A 19,822-nucleotide genomic window follows, 5' to 3' on the forward strand; every position below is an offset into this window, starting at 1 on the left:
CAGCTCTGGCTGTCCTGGAACTCACCTTATAGACCAGGCGGCCTCAAACTCACAGAGATCTACCTCCCAAGTGCTGGGATTAAAGGACCTCTTGGGCCATGAGCTCTTGGGGAGGTTTACAGGAGCAGGCATTAATTCTCCTCCTGTAAAGTGGACCTCGATCAGAAAGCGGTTGGTTACAAGTTCCCATAATCTTCATGCCACTGTTGTGACAATAGGCACATCTTCCCGGGCAGGTTAGTGCTGTAGCATCCAGGGTCCAGCTGTGGAAGATGGTGGATGGCTTCTCCAGTGGCTGGCATAGCACCTTCTGATGCTGTGAAAGCAGCCAGTAAGAAGGACATTTCCAGGTCAGTTCCAGCATGAAGTCCTACAACCCAAGTGTGTGGTGTCCTCAGCAATAGGTGAGTTCTAGAGGGTAACCAAGAGCAATGGCCATAGTCTGTGCTTCTGTGGAGACCTCTGTGAGCTCTGTGGAGACCTCTGTGAGCTCTGTGACCAAGAATCGTAGGGAGGTGTCCTGAGTGTGGCTCTGGAGTTTTAATTTAATAACCCATGGTTTGTGGGAGTAGCATTATTCATCACCCATGTGTGGTGTCTCCATTCAAACTCCTTTAAAACAAATTATACCTAGCCAGCTTCTTGGGCCTAGTGAAAGCAGGGACCTTAGAAGAAAGTCTACCAGCACCACTTTGCTAGATCAGCATAACTCCTTACTACATTCTAAATCTTGCCCTCTCCCCACAGGGAAGTGTAGCTGCCGTCCCTCAAGGAACCCACTTTTTACAGAAAATGGCAGCCATAACAAAAACACAACTGGGCACATGCAGAGATCAACAGAATGTGAGGATCCCAACCCCAGTGAATACACGTACTTCACAGTTCCCGAGTCTATGGCTCAGGGAACATCACAGAAGAGGGGGCAGAAAGACTGTAAGGGCCAGGAAGTCTGCTGTGAAATAGTCTTTCCTAGAAATGGCTGCATAAAATAAGACTAGAACAATGGCAACATCAATGGACATGCTAAGGAGGAAAGGGGAAAACTTCACAGGGTCCCACAGGGTCCCTAGACGAAGAACCGCAGGCAGCTATTGACTGCTGGGCGAAGGAGGATTAGACTCTCCCAGGATGAGGCCCCCTTATTGGTTGTCCTATCCAGAGTGATTAGCCCTGAAATCATATACACACACACAACAAAAATGAACTCAGCAGGTTGTATTTATATATTTCTGTATGCATAAACACACACACACACACACACACACATTAAAAAAAAAAGAGGCCATCAACTTGAGAGTTGGGGGTGCGTGGGAGGGGTTGGAAGGAGGAAACAGAGAGGGGAAAGTGATGTAACTATGTCCATTAAAATATTTTTTCAGGCCAAGAGGTGGTTGTGCACACCTTTAATCCCAACGCTTGGGAAGCAGAAGCAGGCAGATCTCTGCATTCCAAGCCAGCCTGTTCTACAGAGCAAGTTCCAGGACAGCCAGGGCTACACAGAAAACCCCTGTTTCAAAATAATAATAATAATAATAATAATAATAATAATAATAATAATAAATATATTTTAAAACCATATTTTAAATGAGTGTATGAAGTAGTGGATTTGCATAAGGCTTCCCATACATCCTTAGTTTTGGTTAACTCATTCCCAACACCTCCTGTCCTCCCCTCGCCCCCACCCCATTCCTGAGCTGTTTATTCTTGGTAAGCTCCCTTGGAGTCTAGAAGTCAGATGACTTCATTCCTAGAATGAGTGTCAATCTCAAATCACTGATAAGCCTCCTATCATAATGGACGAGTACTGTACAATCCTGCCAGTGGCCTTAAGTGTTGCAAGCTGGGTCACACCGGGCCAAGCCAGGCTTTCAATCTTTATTACCTGCTTGGCAGCCAATAAAAGCATTTGCTCTCCTCTGCCCCGCTCCTTCACCTTCAGGCAGTACAAAGCGCCTTGCAGAGCAAAGGTAGCACGTCAAGTCTTGCTCAGCAAATGCTCTGATGTTCCCTGTAAAACGGAGTGCCTAGTCTGCTGATCCTTTCCTCTTCCGTAATACGTGATGTTTGCACACATCTTAATTACCTACGCTCTTCCCATGCTTTCACTAAAACCATGTTTAGTGCTCTGGCTTTCTTGATAGGGGTCACCGAATTCATTCCCCACAGTGTGAAATAGTTTCTATTGCTCATCTGCCCCAATCTTGACCTGGACTAAGAAACCTGACTTCTTTAAACTTCTGTTGTTTCTTGTTTCCTTTTTGATTTATCTGTGCACGTGTGTGCTTGCACACGCAGGCACGTATGGAGGTCAGAGGTCCGTAAGTGTCTACCTCCATTCCCCTCCAACTTGCTTTTTGAGGCAGGGTCTCTCAGAACCTGAAGTTTGTTTTTCTGTGAGGTTGGCTGGCCAGCAGGCTCCAGGGAATTTACCTGTGCCTGCCTCCCAGTGGCGGTGTTACAGACACGCACTGCAGTGCTCGTCTTGTATGTGGTTGTATGTGGATGCCGGGGATTTTGAACTTGGGTCCTCACGCTCGTGTGGCAGGCAGTTTGCTCGCTGAGCCATCCGGTTGTCACCTCCTAAACTTTTACTGTTTCGTCTGAGAGATGGTACAGTTTAGAGGCTTGAGAAAGGTCGGGTGGCTGGACATCAGTGGAGAAGGTGAAGACGCTCCTACTAAACCTGCTTTTGTGATGGAGTGTATTGAGTACTGAAATGAAACGCAGGCTGCTCACCCACAGTCCTTGTCTTCCTGAAGGCTGGGCTGTTGATATAGCTGGGAATGATGCTGGGGGGCTTGGTCTCTGCCGAGCACACTGTGGTGCAGGGCAGAATGCTTCTTTTAAAAAAGAGCAAGACAGTTATTTGCTGGGAAAGGGTAGCAGGTCTCCCTGCCTGGGATATTATTGCTGAAGACCTAGATAGCAGGTCTCCACTTCCATTCATTCTATTTCTGGAAGCAAATGTTCTCTAATTGCAGGCTGGAGCTGAATGCTTCACAGTGTTTCCCACTGTGCTAATTGGAAAAATATAATCTTCAGCTCACTGTGTCCTGCTTCGCACAATAACGGCTAGCAGCTGGATTCCCAGCTCAGTTCCTCAAGTGAACTAGTACTTTGTAGTTTATTGTGAAGGACAGTAGACCCTTGGGGGTCCCAGAGGGAGCCTATACTATGTGAAGAACCATTGGAGAATGTCCTCCAGCCTGAAAACATGTACCCATCGACTTCTGGCTTGTTCTAAGAGCCTCTATTAAATTTAATTTCAATTAAAATGTTTGGGGAGCCAGCTCCCGGGAATATTAATCAATATGGCCCATTAGTTGAACAGTCCTTTGATGGGTCTCACATGTACCTTATTGATCTGGAATGAAGGTAATTTTCTTTTACCTGACATCTTGGCTCCTGGCAAGCTCTCCGTTGGCCTCAGTGTGTCCAGCCTTACCAGCCTTCTGAGAATCACATCAGCAGGGGAGCAGAGAGTGGGTAAGTAGCGCGTGTGTTTAGAATCTGGTTTCTCCTTTAGATGGGTCTAGTTCTTCCCACATAGAGGAAGGCTTTGCACTCCGAGCTTCCTGTGGAAGCAGAGATCTCACTGCCAGTGGGATGTCTCCCCCGTGCAGTAGTGGGCTGAGAAGCACAGTCTTTGGGACCCGACCTGTCTGGGCTCAGGTTCTAGCTCTACCCCTTCCAGCTGGGTGGCCTGGGAGGCTGATTCATCTGTCTAAGCGCTGGTTGCTCATCTAAAGGTTGTCGATGACGACAGCACTTATGTCCCAGGATTTTCATGAGGATTAAATAAAATAATGCATGTGATCTGTGCCATGGCTGACCTCAGCCCTCTGTCGTGTTTAGTGACTGATGATAGTCTCTAAGCAGGCTTTTTTTTTGTGTGGTTGCTGATCATGCTTTTATTGTGGCCTTTCTGTTTTCCTCTTCCTCCTCCCTGAGTTATCTGTGTAACTCAGGGTGGTCTGTGGCATCCCTGTGTCTCAGCCTCCCTACTACTGAGATTCCAAGCTTGTATCACTATGCCTGGACTGCCTGGACTTTGCAGCTTTCCTGACAAGGTAATAGTCTGCTCGGCATCGATCCTCCATGCATCTTCTCTTGAGTGGATGATGTGACAAGCAGTTTTTCCGAAATGGTAACTTCATCTGAAGTCTGAGCTAAGAGTGTGTGACCTTGTATTGCTTCAGTTTAGGTTGAGCTGTGAATGACATAAAACCTCAAGAATGAAGAAAGTTTATTTTTCTCCCCATGACAAGAAATCCCAGTCTGTTGTAACAGCTTCAGGGTGATCAGGATACAAAGACAGGCTCTTTCTGTCTGGTTCTGTCTTCAACATGTGGTTACCATATCCAAAGCCAAGTACCTGAAGTCATCAGCTATCTCATTGGTGATGGCAAGTTTGATTGCACCACTGAGTCCTAATGAGCAGGAAGTAGTACATATACCTTAGACAGGTGTATGTGTACTGCGGAGAGTAGGTACACATCCTACTCCTGGTATCAGTTTGCATCAGGATCCAATCAGGAGACAGAAGTTGTGGGTTTTTTAATTTTTGTTTTTGTTTTTTAATTGTGTGTGTGTTTTCCTCAATCACTCTCCACCTCAATTCAACATGAAGTTTGTCGTTTTGTCCAGTTTTGTTAGCCAGCTTGCTCTAGGGATCCCCTGTCTTCACCTTGGGGTGCTGGAACCACAGGTGAGCTTCTACACCTACTGACATTTACTTGGGTGTGGGAGATCTGAACTCTGGTCCCCTCGATTGCATGGGGATACTTCACCCCCTGAACCATCGCTCCACCCCCCGCCCCATAATAGTTATTTCAACAGAGAATTTAGTCTTTGAATTTTAGGTGTTAAGTAGCTGTAAAATGCTGACCAGGTGACCGAGACAGCGAGGAGGACTCTGAGGCATCACTGAAGCAGCAAGAAGAAGGCAGAAGGGAGAAAGGAAGGGATGGAGTTACCAACAGGGGGACCTTGTGTGCTGTGTCTTTGCAGAAGATTGGAACGAGTGAGTTTTTGTGGGTGGGAGCCAAGATTGCCAAGAACAGTGCTAGTGTCCGGTGAGGGTAAGCGCTATGAGGACCGGCCAGGTCTGTGAGAGCCAAAGGGGGACTGGACAGCGAGGAGACGCTGCTGAGTGAAGAAATGTGAGGTTACCTTTTCAGAAAAGGAAGCAGAGCCCGAGGAAGTTCCTCTTCCTTTCTCCAGTGTCTTCCAAGTCCTCTATGAGCAGAGCAAGCCCCAGCCACTGGCAAATAATCCTGGAGGAGTTTCCAGGAGCAGAGCAGAGCGGACTGGGCTTGAAGCTGGGTTGCCATGGCTCCCCGGCCCACTCAGGTGGCACCTGCTGGCATTTTCCCTTTTCAACCTATTTGTGCTCTGAGGAATGGTGCATTATCTGAGGGGTGACGGTCAGATGTCATCACGTGACCATCCTGCACCAAGTGGCTTCACTAACTGCAGGTGGATCTTGTGTGGATCTCTAACCACTAAGGTTAGACTTCATAATTGGATTCCTAGTTCTCTCATTCCTCACACAATTATTATTATTATTATTATTATTATTATTTTGGTTTTTCGAGACAGGGTTTCTCTGTGTAGCTTTGCGCCTTTTCCTGGAACTCACTTGGTAGCCCAGTCTGGCCTCGAACTCACAGAGATCCGCCTGGCTCTGCCTCCTGAGTGCTGGGATTAAAGGCATGCGCCACCACCGCCCGGCCAACAATTATTAAGTGGCATTCACTGTAAGGAAGAGCTTCCTTGTCTCTCTCACACTCTGCCCTGAGATGTGGTTTTCTTGTTGGGTGGATTTGGAGTTCTACTGAGGATCATGGGGAGAGCAGATAGACAAGTGTCAACCCCTGAGGTTCTCTGTGACACTCCTAAGCCTGCATAGTCTCTTTATGGTGTTTGAATCCTTCCTGAACCTAAATTGTGTAAACTTCAAGCAATAAGAAGGAATGACAGCTTGAGCTCTCAGTTGGCATCCTTGTCTAGGGCCTTCATTCTCCTGAGAGGACAGAATGGTCCAGTGGTTCTCAGCCTTGGACACAGGTCTTTTCCAGGGATTCTGTAATTCCACATAGGTAAAGCCTGGGTGTCAAGATGTTTAAATCTCTAGTGGGAACTCCAGCATTCTTGCAGGGCTGAGAATCCTGAAGCAAGCCGCTTAGACTGAGCACATCAGGACTTCTGGTTAGAGTCCTTTGGGTAGGATAGGAGGGTAAGTGAAACTAGGAGTGTACATTGGTATGACTTGCTTTCAAATCAGCACTTTCAAAAATCCATCTACCGCTAGTGTGTGATCACTGGCATAGTTAAGATTTGATTTACCACTTTCAAAAAGGGTCACTGTTCTTAACATTTATTGCAGCTCCCTTGGTTCAGATCCAGGTAATTGGCCTTAAGTACTTTTCATGACCCCAATTTCAGCCTGTTTGAGCTATGTGGAAATGGGAACATTTCTCTGTCTTAAGGATGGAGTGAGGGGTAGTTCAGGAAATACAAGGGATAAGTAGGTGCTGTTACCCACCTGGCCTTGTGTTACATACTGAATATGGGTGCGGTGGCTCACGCCTGTAATCCTGGAACCCAGGAGATGGAGCCAGGAGGACTGTTGTGAGTTCCTGGTCAGCATGGCCTGCAGAATGAGATCCTCATGAAAATGAAACCTAACAAAGAAAAACAAAAATCTGAAAGACAAAATACCAACTTATGTCAAATATTTCATTCATAAAAAAGTATAAAGAATAAATAAATCAGGCTTGGGTATGACTAAGTCATGAAGCATGTGCTTAGCTTAGCATGTAGGAGGTTTAGGGTCAGTCTCCAGCACCCAAACGCAAAACCCAACCAAGTAATAACAAATAAATTGAATAAGATAGTGAACACATTTGTTCCCCACACTAGAAGTACTTATTTCACCATTTTCATAAGATAATGTCTATAACTTGCTACTCGACATTTTACGCAAATCTGCATGGAGTTGCAAAGTGCAATGAAATCATTGCATGGGAGGAACAAACAAAAACACCACCAAACACCCGGCAGCATTCCAATGGAGGAATTTGTATTCTTTTTCAAAGTTGCATAGCGAAAACATTAAAAGTCATGGGGCCAATAAGATCCCCCAGTGGGTGAAGGGGGTTGACAGGAGTGTGAACCCCTGCTGAGTCCACATAGCTGTCCTCTGTTTTCCACATGTGTGCTATGATGTGTGCACCAACACACACACACACACACTAAGAATAAACAATTTTTAGAAGTTGCACAGTTGTAAGACGATAAAATGATGAACACTTCCAGCTTGGGAGTTCAGGACTTGGATGTTTCTTCTTATTTTAACTACACACAAATGCACATCCCTAAGAATGGACAACGTCACTTGGCACGTTTTTAGGCCGTATGAAAATGATCTTATACTTTATGTAGTCTTACACACATTACTTCCTTTTTGCTTGACATGGCAGCAACCCCCCCCCCCCCCCCCCGTTAATATGTGTGGCTGTGGCCATACTCATGGCCAATTTGATTTCGTTCTCATCAATATTTTGGTGATTTCAAATTTTGGGCAATTCAAAGAGTGCTTCTGATTTGAGGATCTAGATAGATGGCAGAACACTTGCCTAGCTCTAGGTTCAATCTCCAAAAAAAAAAGAGGAGTGATTCTATTAGCAGTCCTTTAAAGGTGTGGTACAGGGGATAGAACCCAGGGCCTTGAACATGATAAGTATGGCATCTCCAATCATTCGTTAGCTTTTTATAAGGATTTCCTTGGGTGTTCCTGCCCAAGAGTGGAGTTGTGCATGTTACAGTTTTTAGTTTTAGTTGAGACACTGGCTAACTAAAGCAGGTGATTCTCTCACGAGCATTAAGTCTTCAATCAGCAGCTTGGCTAACATTTGATATGGTCAGACCTTAAGTTTTTGCCAAATATGTTATTTGCTAAACTTAACAATCCTATCAGGTGGTTTTTTTTTTTTTTTTTTTTTTTCATTTCAGTTGACGACTCAAGTATCCGATGATAAAAGACATAAAATAAACTCTATTAAATAATAAGCAAGTTGGATCTGACTCATGTCTGCAGGATTCCAAAGCTCTTGATTAACATGAAGTCATGGAGACATGGCGGGACTCCCGAGACTATCACTAGAGCTGAGTATGGGCAAGTGTGAGAGAGGGGCCGAGATCCGGGGTTTAGGGACAAGAAGTGCAGGAGGGAGAGAGAACAAGTGGACAGCAGAACATAGAGAAACCACTTGTCTATAGCGCCGACATGTAAGGCTGGTGTTAGGAAGGGAAAAGCTGAAACATGGCTGTGGATTCTTTGACCCTCTTTCCACAGTGTGGAACCCGCGCTGTTCCTCCCTAAAGGGCCTTCAACCGCTCTGCTGCACAGACATTGTCAGAAGCAACTATTAGTCTTCAGGTCCAGGCCTTAAGACACAGATAGCTTTTGCTTATCTCTCAGATCGCTTCCTCTGTGGGAAAGGTAATTGTTGTGAAAGAATTTGGACTGCTATAGAGCGTAGTAGTGCACACTTTTAATCCCAGAACTTGGGAGGCAAAGGCAAGCAATTCTCTGTGAGTTTGAGGCCAGCCGAGGCTACATAGTGAGTTCCAGGACAGCTAGGGATATGAAGAGAGACCCGGTCCAAACAAACAAACAAACAACCCCCCCAAAAACGGATTGCTCCTCAAATTGGTGCATTGTGGGATAGCTCAGCTACCTCTCACTTGCCACCATGGGTGTCAGCCATTTTGGAAGTTAGTCTTCCAGCCCCAGGTGAGATACTACTTGATGGCAGTGGAACAGAGAAGGCCAGCCAAGCTGAGCCTTGTCTGGATTCTCCATCTTCCACAGAGCTTGGTTTAACTGTCCTGTTTTGTTAAACTAGGGCTCTAGCGAAGGTAGAGGCTGAAGTGAAAATGTTTTATTCACCCGGGCGGTGGTGGCACACGCCTTTAGTCCCAGCACTCGGGAGGCAGAGCCAGGCGGATCTTTGTGAGTTCAAGGCCAGCCTGGTCTACAGAGCGAGATCCAGGAAAGACGCAAAGCTACACAGAGAAACCCTGTCTCGATAAAACAAAAACAAAAAACAAAACAAAAACAAAAAAACAAAACAAAAACAAAAAACAAAACAAAAACAAAAAACAAAACAAAAACAAAAAACAAAACACAAAAAAAAGAAAATGTTTTATTCTTTGCAGAGATCACAAACTGTGTATATTTCAAGGCTGAAATTTTCCTAATCCAGCTCTCATGAGTTTACTTTTCCTGTGTTATATAAAAAGCACATTGCGAATTGTAGCCCGTGACTTCCTACCCTCTCTCTTCATTTCCCATGTTCTGGCCTGGTCTTTGCTTGAAGTGCATACTTAATTTATAATAAAAGATGTAATTATGGAACGGATAAATACAATTTAGATTTCCTGTGTTATATAATTTTGAGATGAGTTTGGCCAAAGGGAAATCAGACGATAATTAGGGTGGCACAAATTAGTCAGAACTGGCATTAATTGACCCCCCACTTGTTTTATCTCATTTACTGCTCACAATAACTCAGTTGGGAAGTTACACCTTCCTGAGGAGATGATTAAGGCTTTGGAGAGACTGAGAAAGCCATTTGAGGTCAGAGCCTGCACAAGAGGGAACGTATCATCCAGGGGTGGAGGAAGCACACGGAGACATTCAACTGGTGCACCAGGCTGAGAGAAACAGGGTCTGGATATCTATTGGATTGCTTCTGCTAAGGTAAGCGAGTGTTTAAAGGTTATTTAGAAATGGGGCTTATAGTCAAGCCTGGCAACCTAGGTTTGATCCTAAGAACCATATGATAGAAAGAAGAACTGACTCTTGCAAGTTGTCCTTTGACCTCCATGGGAGTCCACATCACGCATGTACATCACAGCATAAAAAGAAACATTTAAAATGTAGATACAGGGGGGCTGGAGAGATGGCTCAGCGGTTAAGAGCACTGCCTGTTCTTCCAGAGGTCCTGAGTTCAATTCCCAGCAACCACATGGTGGCTCACTACCATCCATAATGAAATCTGGCGCCCTCTTCTGGCCTGCACGTGTATATGCAGACAGAACACTGTATACATAATAAATAAAAATAAATCTTTAAAAAAAAAATAAAATAAAATAAAATGTAGATACAGCCGGGCGGTGGTGGCGCATGCCTTTAATCCCAGCACTCGGGAGGCAGAGCCAGGCGGATCTCTGTGGGTTCGAGGCCAGCCTGGGCTACCAAGTGAGTTCCAGGAAAGGCGCAAACCTACACAGAGAAACCCTGTCTCGACAAATCAAAAAAAAAAAAAAAAAAAAAATGTAGATACATTGTTTAGAGACCACTGACACAATTTGGTTTGTGCTTTCACAATTCTTCCCAAAGAAAAGCCTGCAGCCTCGGGATATCTGGATGCCACAATGGATGACCCCAAAGCTCCAGTGTGTGCAGGCAAAGTAGTCCCCACATGAAACTTGGGGCCTGTACCTTGGAAATTAAGCCCACGGGGTTATTTTAGCTCTTTTGGGGTTTGGTTGATCCAAAATTAACCAAATTTGAACTTGAGGTCTTAAATTATTATTAATTTTCCTCTATAAACAATATAGGGTTGGCAAAGATGACTCAGTGGATTAAAGGTGCCTGTTGCCAAGACTGATGGCATAATTACTATCCCCAGGATCTACATGGTAGCAGAAAGAATTGACTTCTATAAACTGTGCCCTGACACAAAGGTACTTTGGCACACACCCCACACGGTGGCCCACCACCATCACAAATTAATTAGTTAAAGTGTCCAAAAATGAGCCAAGATACAGCATTAGGCTAAACACAGCCCTATTCACAAACATGACTGAAGACAGTGATAATATTACGGAATGGCTGCCATGTGATGTGGGCTTTCCCAGAGTGGTCTACAGGAGATCCTTGAGACACAGGGACCATCACAGGCCAAGCCTGGGTTTGTCCCCAGTCTCTCCACCTTGACTTTTCAGAACTTTCTACTGAACAGGGCAGAGTTCATGGGTAGGAGGCACTGGGTTACTTGATGAGGTAGGATGATAAGAAAATGTCAGGCAGGCAGAGAAGATGCATGTTTTGCAGAGATAGGGAGGCTGTTCCTGTTATTGCTTTGCAGAGCCCTGGATTGGCGGACACCGGGGGATGGTTACCTCCTTGCTCCTTTCTGTCTGAGCCTTCTTGACTCTCAGGGGCAAGGGTGAGAATGGGGGTGGGGGGCAGGGGCAACCAGTTGGGGGTCTTGAGGGCCTTTTTGGCTGTAATAACACCAGATTATTTTGCAGACAAAATGCTACTTCATGATCTTTGTCACATAGGGTTTTACTTTTTGTCGAGGGACAAGCCAGAGCATGCAGTAAGAATTTGACTTTGTCTGGAGTTGAGGCCACATGAATTTCCTGTGCTGTTAGCCTTACCCTGGGCTCATAGGTTTTTTGAATCCCGGGGTTGGCAAGAAATGCTAAGGATGTAATGAAGGTGTGGTTATGAGTGTCAAGATGTTGGAGAGAGTTTCTTCGATGAGATGAGTACTTTGAATCTCCTTCCCTTTGAGTTTCTTCAGCACTGGGGCAGAACACACATGGGGGGTGGGAGGTATGCCAGTATCCACCCCTTCCCTGTTCCCAGAAGCTGCAGATTTCTGCCAGGCACATAAGTGATCCCAGCTTGAAGCCAGTCAACACAGGTTAAATCTAGCTTCATCCAGGACAGACATATGAAAAACTCTAGTCTATTCAGGGTGACTTTGGGGACTTTTGCTGGGATTGTTTGTGAGGTGGGGGGCCTCAGGTTTCCATCCACGGAGCACCTGTCCAAGTCTTTGACAAGGAATGGAGGCAGGAAGCTGGCCCTATCAGTAAGCTACAGTGTGACACCTCTCTGCCCTTACTGTGCCCTTCTCAAGATGGCCAGTGGTCCAGGCCAGTTTGGGCTGCTTTCTCACAGTTGAAACAATCCTGAAACAGCCCTGCCCGGTGCCAGGCATGCTGTCAATAGAGAGGTTTGGAAGAGATGGAAATCTCTGATGTTTTGGGAGACAGTGCTACAAGTCCTCTTGGACGGTGGGCTCTTGGGCAGGCAGCTCTGGCTGGTTGGCTCATCCTGGCATCCCCTGGTAGAGGCAGGACCCTTCTTAGAGGTCAGAAAGGCTTCAGCTCTCTGCCCCGTGTGTGTGTGTGTGTGTGTGTGTGTGTGTGTGTGTGTGTGTGTGTGTGCCTGTGTGTGTGATCCAGCAGTTAGGCAGGCAGGTAGGACTCCCACACCTACTCCAGGCTCCCTATGGTTAACGCCCTGTAATCAGTGAGCCTATGGATGGGGGCAGCAGAAATGTATCTACCCTGTGAACCGGCCCCTGTGTCTTGCCTCCGTCCTTCCCCATCCCAACTTAGTACCCGCAGGTCAAAACTCTGCTCCCTCCCCCTGGTTTTGGTTTCTGTAGTTCCTTCCCTCTGGGTCCCACCAATGAGCCAGAGATACACTTCTGAGCTGTATCTGGCGCCTTTTCACCTATCAGCCCCAGGCAGCTGTGGGCCTGCGGGCCTCACCGCAGTCACATTGCCTTGATGTTAAGGTGTCCTGGTGATCCCACCCCGCAGATTGTGCCAGGGTCTCTCTTGTTTCAGTTCTGCCTGATTGTTCAATAAGATTTTCTTCTTGGGAAGATTAAAAAAAAAAAAAAGTCTGGGAGAACGAGAAATGAGTTTAAAATGAATATAAAACTGCAATATTGAAAATAGTTGAGTACTACTAGCCCAAGAACAGGCATCATATTATTGGAATCGAGTAGAAAACTAAGAAGTAGACCGAAGTGCTGTTGTATACGAGAATCTACTGTGTGGTGAAAGCAGGCAAAGCATAGGTCAGTGTTTCTCAACTGGGGCCGCCTTCCCCTTCCTAAGGACAGTTTGAAGTAAGGTTTTGAAAAAAATCAGTCAGTGGACTCGTTAGCCATCCCTAATAAGGTCTAGAAGAATCACATTTCATCCTTGTGATAAGGACTTTTACAAGCATACAGAGCGGAAATCATGAAAGTATATTGGTACAGTTACCCCACGATCCTGCAAGAGCACTGATCAAACCACATACAAAACAGGAGCTGTAACCCAGGAGGCAAGGGGTTAATGTTTGTAATATGCAAAGAGCCTGCAGAAATAACTAAGAAAAATAAAAGAGATCACAATAAAAACAGGCAGAGGAAATGCCTGACGAAGAATGTTACTTAAAAAAAGAAACACAGAGCCAGGCCTGGTGGCACACCGAGAGCCCCAGGGCTCGGGAGGCAAAGGTGGACAGGTTGCTGAAAGTTCCAGGATGACTTGAGTTTCATAGTGAGGTCAGATCAGGCAAGGCTGCATGCAAAACCCTGTGGTGGGGTGGGGGAGGGGAGACGAAGAAGGAAAGACCTAAAAAGAGGAAAGGAAAGAAGAAATGAAAGAGGGAACAGCCAGTCAGCAGGTGGTGGAGGTCTACAATTCTGGGAGGTTGAGGCAGAAGGACCCAGAGTGTGAGACCGGCTACCAGCTGGGCTGCGTAAGGAGACCTTATCTTTGAAAAGGGGGAGGGGACTCCATGAGGTCAACAAAGGATGTCTAATTGTCTTCACTGAGCAGAGGATCAGAAACTGTGCCTTTATTAACCTGGGAAAGATGAAAAGTGGTTAGAAAGGACACCATCCTCCCTGGGACGACAACGAAAGCTCAAGGTTACAGCACTCAGGGTACTATAGACTTTGCATGCAATAAAATGCACCGGTTTTCAGTATATGACAAGATTTAATAAACGCGTAGACCAAGGTAAACATCATCACAATAAAGTTAAATACATTTTAACTGGCGAAGTTCAAGATCTGTCATCTTGCACGTCCCCTCTTACTCCTTTGCAGCCAGCTCGCCTGCTCTTGCCTTCCGTTGTCATAATCCACTCTTTCTAGAATTTCATGGAAATTAGATTAGACGGTTGTGCCTGGGTCTTTAACAACATGTCTGTGAGATTTTACATGCTGCTATGGATATCTGTAACAATTCTCTTTTTTTATTACTGAGTAATATTCCATTGTATAAGCATACTATAATTTTTAATGACTCCCGTTTTTTAAGCTGCAAATACAGTCTTTTCAGCCCAACAGTAGTGACTTTGGAGCCACTGCGGGCCTACAGATGGGATGTGCAGGACTTTTGCCTCCCACCCTCTTCTGGGAAGATCGGTTTCTTCTTGTCCTCTCTGGTCTTACTTTAGGCCTAATGAAGAGTGGAGCTAGCCTTTTGCTGCCTGTTTAATATGTTAAAAAAAATTACTGCACACACAATGTAAAGTAACACAAAGAGTTTCAACTGAAAAATAAAAATAAGTATAGACAGTCCTGTCAATTCCACAAATTGATTTAGAGACTCAATAGACATTAAAAGTCCACAGATCCCTAACCACCTGCCCCTTTAAGAGGCCCATCTTTTTCTAGAACACGTATTTTATCTTTCCTTTTATATAGACATTAATATATTTGTAGAATAATATGTTGCTTTTTTATTTTAAAATTTCAAAATGTTAAAAATAATACATAAATATGACTTTTTAAAAAATCAAAGAAAAAGACTTTTTTCTTAGAGCATCCACTGTGAACATGTTGGTGAGTATCCTCCTGGCATTTACAAGATCCAGTATGCACCGTGAGTATAATCTGGGGGCTGGAGAGATGGCTCAGAGGTTCAGAGCATGTGCTGTGCTTCCAGAGGTTCCAAGTTCAATTCCCAGAATTTACATCTGGAGGCTCATAGCCACCTGTAACTCCAGCTCCAAGGGATCTGGCACCTTCTTCTGGTCTCCTCTAGTACCTGCACACATGTGGTAAACACACACACACACACACACACACACACACACACACACACACAAATAAAAGTAAACCTTTTTAAAAATTAAGAAATAAAGTGGCTGGAGAGATGGCTCAGTGGTTAAGAGCATTGGCTGCTCTTCCTGAGGACCTTGGCTTAATCCTCAGCATCCACATGGAAACTTACAACTTCTCTTGTGAGTTCCAGGGGACCCAACACCCTCTTCTGGACTCTGAGGGAAGTGCTCCTATACATATGCAGGCAAAGCACTAAATGCATAATATAATAATAGCAATAATAATAATAATAAATACAAAAAACCTAAAACTAAATTAAATCTAGGTTTCCATGCTCTTGACTTAGTCCAGTAACATGGCAATCTCCCTTGTCCCTGATACCTGGATTTATTTATTTCTGAGGTGTGTGTATGCATGGGTGCATATGTGTACACCCTAGAGAATGATCTCTGGTTTCCTGCTCTATCGTTTTGGTTTTTTTTTTTTTTTTTTTACTTTATTCCTTTAAGATCCAGTGGGACTCTCACTGTGTTGGCAGCTGGTGTCTTTACCCACAGAGCCATCTCACTGGCTCTGACGAGTGGGTTCTACTGAGGGCTTCATGTCACCAACTTCTGATTCAAACGCTGTGTGAGTTTATCTGATTGGTGGAGCTCTGAGTCCACATCTTCCTATAGAGAAATTGGGAACTTGAGCCCCTGGCATCTCAGGTTGTATTGTGAAGGAAAGTCTGCCTTCTAAAGAGGGAGATCCCTTAACATAGGGGTGCAGAATTTAGGGGCCCAAGAAGATGAAAATTGCCCACTATGGTAGTACCCTGCAAAACTCCAAACATCATGTTTCATTTGTTCCCTGTCTCTTCTTCTCTCTTTATCCTAGATCCCTCATCCTCCTCTTGGGCTCCCTCTTTCCTTAGATGTACTGTGGAGGCAGATGCTAAGGGTTCAGGGATCTTCCCCTGCTTTCCACATGGGAGAAAGGCCGGAAACACACATGCCTGTCTCACCTGAGGGGTGTCACACTCTGCATGATGCCTGGTACCTGTTTGGAGCTGCAGAGAGGAGTGCACTCCACTCCCATGCAGGCAGAGTTCCACCTTGTGCTCATTGGTGTTAAATAGTGAATGACTTGTTATTTCTTTGTAAAAATATTTATTATTTCATGATTTCATATCAGTCCATAGAGATATATGTATTATGCTTTATTATAGTTCTCTCTTATCCTCACTAATAAGCCTTTTCCTTTCCACTAAACCATTTCTTCTTTCCAGTGACCTCTCCTGCTTTCATGGTGTGTGTGTGTGTGTGTGTGTGTGTGTGTGTGTGTGTGTGTGTGTGTGACTACACCACTGAGAAATATGACCCACCCCCCAGCAACCATTGCCATGGGGCATATAGGATCTCAGTGGGGGGTGGAACCTCATGATCCCCTTCCCCACACATGCTGGAATACTGACAAAGGTTACTTCTTTCTTTCCTTCTTTCTTTCTTTCTTTCTTTCTTTCTTTCTTTCTTTCTTTCTTTCTTTCTTTCTTTCTCTCTTTCTTTCTTTCTTTCTCTCTTTTACGGTTTTATTTAATTTTAACTATGCCCAGGTGTGGTATCTGTGCATATGAGCACAGGTATCAATGGAGGTCAGAAGAGGGTGCTGGATCCCTTGGAGCTGGAGTTACAGGTGGTTGTGACTTTTGAACTCAACTGGGGTCCTCTGGAAGAACAATTTGCGCTCCCAACTACTGAATCGTCTTCCTAGCCCTGAGACCAGGACTTTCTTTTTTCTTTTTTTTTTTTTTTTTTTGGTATTTTTAGGACAGGGTTTCTCTGTGTAGCTTTGCGCCTTTCCTGGAACTCACTCTGTAGCCCAGGCTGGCCTCGAACTCACAGAGATCCGCCTGGCTCTGCCTCCCGAGTGCTGGGATTAAAGGCGTGCGCCACCACCGCCCCGGCGCCAGGACTTTCTTGAAAGCAACTTCTGCTGGACCTTAGGCCTCTGTCAGTCCTCAAGAAGCTCACCAGTGCTGGCCCTGTGTGCGTGCATATCACCGCCTGTGTCATTAGGGAGACTGCTTAGCCCAGGTGCACAAGAATCCTAGTCCTTAGCACCTGCGGTGGGAAGTCCTATTGGGCCAAGTGGGCTCCCGAGGAGCTGTTTCCAGCCAAGTCTCCGTATGCCTGGTGGGCGGGTGTAGAAACCGAAGTACGGCTTGGCAGGAGCTCTGCCGCCGTGGGAACGGTTACAACCCAAACAGTCACCGTGTACACAGTGCTTCACATGTCTCCTCCGTGTGCCTGGCAGCAGTCACTGGAAACTGCAAGACTCTGTGCAACCCCTAGAAATGTCTGTGTTACAGGAAGTGCCCGGGACTCACCGGACAGCTTGCTAGAGCATCTTCTAGGCATCCGAAAAGCCATTGAGTGTTTCAATTGTCATCTTGAGGGAAACATACCCAGGTCGGTCCTTCCACTACTGGTCTGAAATGGAGATTTTTGGTCATCTGACCTCCTAGTGCCTCCCTCTGGATGTGACAACTCGGTTTCTTTCTAATGAGTTTCCAGTTCAAGGTCAGGTGCAGTGTAAGAACACCTGCTCCATGTGAGCCCCAGCCTTTGGACTCCGTTCTGGACTTTGACCGCTGTGTGGAGTGAAATGTGGCCAGGCTGACTCACTACACAGCCTCCCAGACAGTGAGTGGGTGATCCCTACTGAGGAGTGCAGAGCTCATGATGATAAAACCTGGCAAGCTTGAACTTGACGACTGATTCTGCAGTAGCAGAGACAGTATCCACAGGACCCCCACCCTCCCCAGCTCTTCAGGGTCCGTATCTCCCCATCTCCTGCTGTGGGCCGCCTCTGTTGCCTGCCAAGCTCTCTCAGCACCCTGGCTTTCTTTGTTCCCTCCTCCAAAGCCCTAGACTGTCGGGCCTCACCCACAGTAAACGCCGGCATCATCGATGTCCAGGGTGGCTGTGTCAGTTTTTTCCCTGGTTCTGTGACTTCTATCCCTGGTCACTCTGGGCAGCTAGGTGGGCAGTGGTCAAGTGTGGGAGAGAAAACAGAGGAGGCAAAGAAAGAAATGAGAGCCTGAACCTGGGTTTGAGGGCTTAGCTGATGAACACTGAACTTCTGGGATTTAAGCATTCCAGAATGTTCTTCCCCTTTAGCCAGACTGTGTTCTGCAAGATCTTTAGATCCTTTGAGAAAATGAAAACATTCCTACTGTGAATCTATTAAAATGCAAAATACTGTCATTTGTGTGTTTGGTCCTAAGGCCCAGTAAAGAGGGCTGGAGAGAAGGCTCAGCGTTAAGATCATTGGCTGCTCTTGTAGAGGACTCGGTTTGGTTGCCAACACCCACATGCTGGCTCACAACCATTTATAAAGTTCCAGGGGATCCGACGCCCTCTCTGGCTTCTGTGGACATTGCATGCATGGGGTGCATAGACATACATAAAGGGAAAACACCCATATGCATAAAATAAAGTGAAACAATAATAATAATAATAATAATAATAATAATAATAATAATAATAAAAAGACCCAGTAAAGAGGGCTGGAGAGATGCTCAGCAGCTAAACAGTTTGCTGAGCGTGCACTAGGGTCAGAGTTCTAATTCTCAGCACCCATGTAAAATCTGAGCATGGCAGTGTGTGTCTGTAACCCCAGCCAATGGGGTTGAGAGAGACTGGCAGAACACAGGGGCTTGCTGGCCATACCGTCTAGCTGAAATGACAATCTCCAAGTTGATTCAGAGATCCAGTCTTAAAAATAAGGAGGAGATTGAAAAACAGAGACATTTGATAACCTCTGACCTCCACATGAGCACACACAAATGAGCTCCCCACCCCAACATGTGTGGGGATTCACACACACACACACACACACACACACACACACACACACACACACAGAGTGAATCAGCTTCTCAGCTTAAGTCTTTTTTGCACCTGAAGCCATCTGGGGCACCCACAGAGAGGAGAGCAGACAGACTTGGTGGGACCTGGAGGGGCTTCCTGCCTGCGTATTCTGCGTCAGCTTGGCTCTGACCCTGCCCTGGCAGTCTGCCTGCCCAGAGAAAAGCACCTGTTCTTTCTGGAATATGGTTCAGGTATGTCCCCAGTGGAAGCTGAGAGAGCGCTGCCCAAAGTAGGCCTGGAACAGAAAAAGACGGGGTTTGGGGGGGAAAAAAAAAGGAGAAAGAAAGGTGGCCAGCATGGTCGCTGTGCCCGGAGGGGCGTGAATGAAGGGGCTGATGATGTCAGGGAGACCAGCAAGGATGAGGCAGAAAGAGGTGTGAACCTAAACCACACCAGGGCACCCAGCACACTTCTACTCTATCTGTGAAAGTCTCTTCTATGTTGTCTGGAGACTCAGTTGGAACATGGAAGATGACCATTTTAGCATATGAACTGGATGAAGGCGAGCCTGTGATCTGGAAGAGAAACTGGGGTGGGCAGGATAGAAGTGGAATGGCCACAATCCCTGCTGCTCCCCTGACTCCTCAGGCAGTCTCTATCCTCACACCCAGGTCCTCAAATCCCTCCCCTGTGTTTCCATGGACATGAGGCATCCAACCTGACCAAGTGCTTGAGGAGTTCCCCTTAGTTTGTCGTTATTGCTTAGAGAGGAAAGACTAATCACCAGCGTCTTCTAAACCAGCAACCTGGTGGGAAAATAGGTAATGGGCAACTAGATGAAATGGGCTAGACTCAGGAGATACCTGCTTATCCTCCACAGGAGTTATGTATCTGAAAAAGGCACAAAAAATGTCTAACTTAAGAAATCCTGTCCTGCTGGGTGAGGTGGTGCACACTTTTAGTCCTAGCACTTGGGAGGTAGAGGCAGGCAGATCTCTGTGAGTTCAAGGCTAGCCTTGTTCATAAAGTGAGTTCTAGGATAGTCAGGGCCCCATAGTGAGACTCTGTCTAAACTAATCA

The sequence above is a fragment of the Peromyscus eremicus genome, chromosome 4 (genome assembly GCF_949786415.1).
Source record: "Peromyscus eremicus chromosome 4, PerEre_H2_v1, whole genome shotgun sequence".
In the NCBI taxonomy this organism is placed as follows: domain Eukaryota; kingdom Metazoa; phylum Chordata; class Mammalia; order Rodentia; family Cricetidae; genus Peromyscus; species Peromyscus eremicus.